Source organism: Eleutherodactylus coqui, chromosome 8, assembly GCF_035609145.1.
Source record: "Eleutherodactylus coqui strain aEleCoq1 chromosome 8, aEleCoq1.hap1, whole genome shotgun sequence".
Lineage (NCBI taxonomy): Eukaryota > Metazoa > Chordata > Amphibia > Anura > Eleutherodactylidae > Eleutherodactylus > Eleutherodactylus coqui.
In genome coordinates, this window is record NC_089844.1 from 167,777,824 (window position 1) to 167,784,646 (window position 6,823).

Here is a 6,823-nt window from a genome sequence, read left to right on the forward strand (position 1 = left end):
TCCCCGCGTCTGGACCTCTCTCTCTCCCTCGGCACAGGTCCCCGCGTCTGGACCTCTCTCTGGCCCTCGGCACAGGTCCCCGCGTCTGGACCTCTCTCTGGCCCTCGGCCCAGGTCCCCGCGTCTGGACCTCTCTCTGGCCCTCGGCCCAGGTCCCCGCGTCTGGACCTCTCTCTGGCCCTCGGCCCAGGTCCCCGCGTCTGGACCTCTCTCTGGCCCTCGGCCCAGGTCCCCGCGTCTGGACCTCTCTTTGGCCCTCGGCCCAGGTCCCCGCGTCTGGACCTCTCTCTGGCCCTCGGCCCAGGTCCCCGCGTCTGGACCTCTCTCTGGCCCTCGGCCCAGGTCCCCGCGTCTGGACCTCTCTCTGGCCCTCGGCCCAGGTCCCCGCGTCTGGACCTCTCTCTGGCCCTCGGCCCAGGTCCCCGCGTCTGGACCTCTCTCTGGCCCTCGGCCCAGGTCCCTGCGTCTGGACCTCTCTCTGGCCCTCGGCCCAGGTCCCCGCGTCTGGACCTCTCTCTGGCCCTCGGCCCAGGTCCCCGCGTCTGGACCTCTCTCTGCCCCTTGGCCCAGGTCCCCGCGTCTGGACCTCTCTCTGGCCCTCGGCCCAGGTCCCCGCGTCTGGACCTCTCTCTGGCGCTCGGCCCAGGTCCCCGCGTCTGGACCTCTCTCTGGCCCTCGGCCCAGGTCCCCGCGTCTGGACCTCTCTCTGGCCCTCGGCCCAGGTCCCCGCGTCTGGACCTCTCTCTGGCCCTCGGCCCAGGTCCCCGCGTCTGGACCTCTCTCTGGCCCTCGGCCCAGGTCCCCGCGTCTGGACCTCTCTCTGGCCCTCGGCCCAGGTCCCCCCGTCTGGACCTCTCTCTGGCCCTCGGCCCAGGTCCCCCCGTCTGGACCTCTCTCTGGCCCTCGGCCCAGGTCCCCCCTTCTGGACCTCTCTCTGGCTTTCGGCTCAGGTCCCTCTCTCCTGACCTCTCTCTGGCTCTCGGCTCAGGTCCCTCTCTCCTGACCTCTCTCTGGCTCTCGGCTCATGTCCCTCTCTCCGGACCTCTCTCTGGCTCTCAGCTCAGGTCCCTCTCTCCGGACCTGTCTCTGGCTCTCGGCCCACTTTACCCCTAATGTAGCGGGAATAAACACCTATATCCTCCTTCCTGCCCACAACTTCTCTGAGAACTTTTGAAACCCCACTCTTTCTTCTGCCACCACTTTCAGGGTGCGTGTCAAGGTTAGTGCCTTTGTTTTTTCCCCATTAGCCCTCTTTTTCTGCATGCTCAAGTTCACTGGCCTATCTCGCAGATCTGGCTTTCTCTTCAGTCAGCCCATGTTCACACAGCTTCTGTTTCTTCTCCAGTTTGGACACAAGGTCCTGTTGGTGACCATGCTTAACAGTAACATCTTCTAACTCTTGCTGAAGACTTACTTTAACCTTCTCAAGTTTATCACAGGCGGCTGTTTTCTCTCCATACTGCTTCCTTGTAGCTTCTAACTCCCCTTGTATTTCTCTTTTCTGCTTTTCCACAGAATCCAAGCACACAGCACTCTACTCCAACTTTATTCCAGATCCGACACCCCAGCCTGAAGTGCTGCAATCTGCTCTAACAGGTTTCTCTTGAGGAACGCATTTTTCTCATCTTACATTGTCTTCAGGTGTGCATTGAGACCAAGCTTCTGCTGCGTCTCCTCTTGCACCAGCTTCTGGGACTCTTCACTCTGAGCTTCCAGCTCCACCTGCAGTCTGTTAACCTTCTCAGACAGCTCTGTCTGCATTCTGTCACCTTCAGTTATTTTTATTTGTAGCTCTTGAAGCTGCATCTCTCTGGCATTCAGACTCCTGCTTGTCTGGCAATAGCACCTTCACCTTATGGGTCAGCTCAGTACACTTGTTTTCCACTGCCTGTTTGACCTCTTCCAAGGTTTCTTTCATTTTTCAGCTTGCTTTAACCATTGGGACAACTCCCTCATAGCTAGTGCAGGAGTCTGATTAAGGTCCTGGATCTGGGCTTCATATAATTCTATTTCCTCATCCTGGCTTATCTGTAGCTAGGTCAGCACTTGCTCCTGATGAGCTTCTTGGGTTCCTTGAAGTCCAGTATGCCTCTCAAGACCTTTGTTTGCTTCTCTGCCCGGCTGCAAGTAGCTTCCTCCATTTCCAGCTTTAACTTGAGCTGATTTATCTGAACTTCCCATTCGACATTTCTCTTTGCTGACTGTATTTTCAACTTTTTCAAGCCTTGTTCACACCTGTGGGTTTGTTTACCCAGCGACATCCTGTGATCAGCTTCAGTTAATCTTGTTAGGCGCTCCTTCTCCTTTAAGACAGTCTCCCTTTGGCTTGGCGGTGCTATCTTCTCTGTAGCCCTGACTGACTCTGTCAGTGCAGCCAACTGCTTCATTAGGAGTTGCCTTTCTTCCAGCTACACCTGCATAGCCTCCACATGGGCTTTTTGCTGCTGAACAATGGTCTCCTGTTGCTGCACCTTCTCCGGTATTAATTGTTTTAGCAATTCCTCCATACTTGTAGAGGCTGTTTGCATTTTCACTGCTGTTTTTGAGCCGGGACATTCTTCGCTTGTGCTAGTGCATCCTCCACCAATGGGTTAAACTCCAAATTCTGATTTATACTTTCACCTTCCCAGCAATATCAGCTTGTTTCAGCACAGCTCTTTAGCAAATAGACTTAAATGTCCCTTTAAGCAGGGTTTCAATAAAGAGTCCAACTGTGTTTTTCACTCTCTCTCCAGGGCAACTTCATCCAGTTGTCTTCAGTTCAGGTCTCACACCGCTTTTTTTCAGGAATACTTCACCCAACTTTTCTGAGGCACACGGTCAGTCTCTTTGGTGTCCAGGTCCCTCTCTGGACAGCTCTCCGGCTCTCAGCCCAGGTCTCTCTCTAGACCTCTCTCTGGCATGCAGCCCAACTTACCCATGAATATAGCAGGAATGAACACCTATAGCCTACTTCCTGCCCACGCCTGTGTGTGTTTTCCCTTGTCTCAGGCCCAGAATGTTTGTCTGTTGCCCCCTACAGGGAATTCTCTGTATTGCCCCTCTGCTATCTATCTATCTATCTATCTATCTATTTAAAAGCCCTAAAGGACTGACTCACTGACCGACTCGCTACTAATTCTCTAACTTCTCAACGTCATAGAAACATGAAATTTGGCAGGAGCATTCCTAAATAGGAAAAGTAAAGGGGTCACAAGCCTCCAGTGTAATTGTGCCCCCACAGCGGCCCAAAGCAGTGACAGTGCCGCCCTGAGACCCATATACTTACCCCCTCCACCTCATGGAAGCGCCGCTGCTCCTCTGCCCACCGCGCCGCTGGCAGCGATAATCCTTGGTGCACACTGACGTCAGTGTGCTGCCGGACACCTCTTCCCTCTGCTCTCACGGAACGTAAAAGGAGACGTCAGGGGAGGGGGGAGGAGAATCCCGGATGCACACTGACGTCACAGTGTTCCCCAGGATCAGTGCCGCTAGCAGCGCTGCTGAGTGAATGCAGGCAGGGGGCCACGGCCCCTGGCAGTATTCACGAACATGGTGAGGGGCCTACGGCGGCACGTGCCAGCAGTGAGGGCTCTGCGTGCTGCCTCTGGCATGCGTGCCATAGGTTCACCACCACTGCTCTAAAGTAACCTTGACTTCATAAAATGTTCTGTGCAAACAACACGTAAACACCTGTATCAAATTAACTCGGGCGAGGCTGGGTATATCAGCTAGTAAACTATACTGCTGCCTCTATATACTGTATACACTGTACTACTGCCTCTGGATATCATATACTATATATATTATACTACTCCATCTATATACTGTATATATACAATATTGCTGCCTCTACATACTGTATACATTGTACTACTAACGCTATATACTGTATACACTGTACTGCTGCCTTTATATATCTCATACTGTATATATACTACACTGCTGCCTCTATATACTGTATACACTTTACTACTGCATCTATATATCACATACTGTATATATACACTATAGTACCCCCTCCTAATATCACATATATTATACTATTCTGCTCCTCTGTATATCACATACTGTATACATACTATGCTGCTGCCTCTATCAACACATACTGTATTTATACATTATACTTCTCCCTCTACATATATACAGTATATATACCATGCTTCTCCCAATATATTCCATCTATATATCATTATATACACTATACAGTTCCCTTTATATACTGCACTCTCCTGATATAGATCACCATGCACTGGATATATACTATACTTCCCTTCATATACTGCATATGTACTATATTTCTCCCTCTATATATATTATTATATACTATTCCCTCTCTCATATCCAATACTAATTATATATATTATACACACACACTATAGTGCTCCCTGTATATATAATCAAATACTTAATAAATGCTGTCTCGGCCTTCATATACAATATATATATTCTTTACACCACCACATACCCTATACACATAATGCTGCTTCATCTATATATTATATACTATGCTGCTTCATTTATATATCACATACTTTGTATATGCTGCCCTGCTCCTTATATACTGTATATATATACTATATGAGTATATGCACCCACAAACACACGTTACTGCTTCTCTGTATTATCACATAATAACTGCTGTCCTTCCTTTCATATACTGTATATGTACTATACTGCTTCAACAATATATCATGTACTCTATATATACACACTATAGTACTGCCCTCTGAATAACACATACTGTATACATACTATACTGCTCTCTCTATAAATCATATACTCTATGTATACACCATACTACACCCTCTATATATCTCACACATAATGTATACATGCACGCTATACTGCTCCCGCTATATATAATCAAATACTAATTAAACGCTATCGTACCCTCATATACACATACATACAGACACGTACACTGTTCTCTCTATATATATCACCACATATTGTATATATACACATTATGCTGCTCCCTTCATATATCATATACTGTATATATGTTTTGCTGCTTCATCTACATATTATCATGTACTGTGCATCCTGCTTCTTATATAGTGTATATACTATACTGCTTCCTCCTTATATCATCAAAAACTGTATATACACAGATACTATACTGCTCCTTCTACATATATATTATCACACACTGTATATATGTACCCTGCCTCTTTTATGCAGTATATATATATTCTATAGTATTTCTTCTTTCTCTCACTTTCCGGTGTCATAGAAACGTGAAATTTGGAACAGGCATTGATTTTGTCATAAATAGAAAAAGTTGATGGGTCCCATCTTGATTATTCAATTCAAGCGCAAAAGAACTAGCGTCCACATTTTACATACGAAATCTAATTCTCTCACTTCCCGATGTCATAGAAACGTGAAATTTGGCACGGGCATTGATTATGTCATAAATAGGAAAAGTTAATGGGTCCCAACTCGATTATTCAAATATAAGTGCAAAAGAATTAGCATCCAAATTTTATGTACATAATCTAATTCTCTCACTTCCTGATGTCATCTATATATATAAAATTGAATGTATGCGTGTGTGTGTGTCTGTCTGTCTGTGTGCGTGCGTGTCTGTTTGTCCTTTATGCGCTACTACACCATTCATCCGATCGCCATGAAACTTTGGGAAGTTGTTGAGTACACTCCTGGGAAGATTATAGGCATAGTACATTTATGCTACGATAAATGGAGCGCGTGCGTGCGTCGTCGACAGTTACGACCCCCCACGTAGATCGTTCTGTTTCCATCATTGCCACTAATTCTCTCACTTCCCGATGTTGTAGAAACATGAAATTTGGCACGAGCATTGATTATGTCATAAATAGGAAAAGCTAATGGGTCCCAACTGGATTATTCAATTCTAAGCGCCAAAGAATTAGCGTCCAAATTTTACGTATGGAATCTAATTTTCTCGCTTCCCAATGTCATAGAAACTTGAAATTTGGCACAAGCATTGATTATATCATAAATAGGAAAAGCTAATGGGTCCCAACTCGATTATTCAATTGTAAACGCCAAAGAATTAGCGTCCAAATTTTACGTACGGAATCTAATTTTCTCGCTTCCCAATGTCATAGAAACTTGAAATTTGGCACAAGCATTGATTATGTCATAAATAGGAAAAGCTAATGGGTCCCAACTCCATTATTCAATTCTATGCGCAAAAGAATTAGCGTTCAAATTTTACGTACGGAATCTAATTCTCTCACTTTCCAGTGTCATAGAAACGTGAAATTTGGCACGAGCATTGATTATGTCATAGATTGGAAAAGTTAATAGGTCCCAACTCGATTATTCAATTCTATGCGCAAAAGAATTAGCGTCCAAATTTTACGTACGGAATGTAATTTTCTCACTTTCCGGTGTCATAGAAACGTGAAATTTGGCACGAGCATTATGTCATAAATAGGAAAAGTTAATGGGTCCCAACTCGATTATTCAATTCTATGCGCCAAAGAATTAACGTCCAAATTTTACATACGGAATGTAATTTTCTCGCTTCCCAATGTCATAGAAACTCGAAATTTGGCACGAGCATTGATTATGACATAAATAGGAAAAAGCTAATCGGTCCCAACTCGATTATTCAATTCTATGCGCAAAAGAATTAGCGTCCAAATTTTACGTACGGAATCGAATTCTCTCGCTTCCCAATGAAATACAAACTTGAAATTTGACATGAGCATTGCTTATGTTATAAATAGGAAGAGTTAATGGGTCCCAACTCGATATTCAATTCTAGGCGCAAAAGAATTGGCGTCCAAATTTTACGTACGGAATCTAATTTTCTCACTTCCCAATGTCATAGAAACTTGAAATTCGGCACA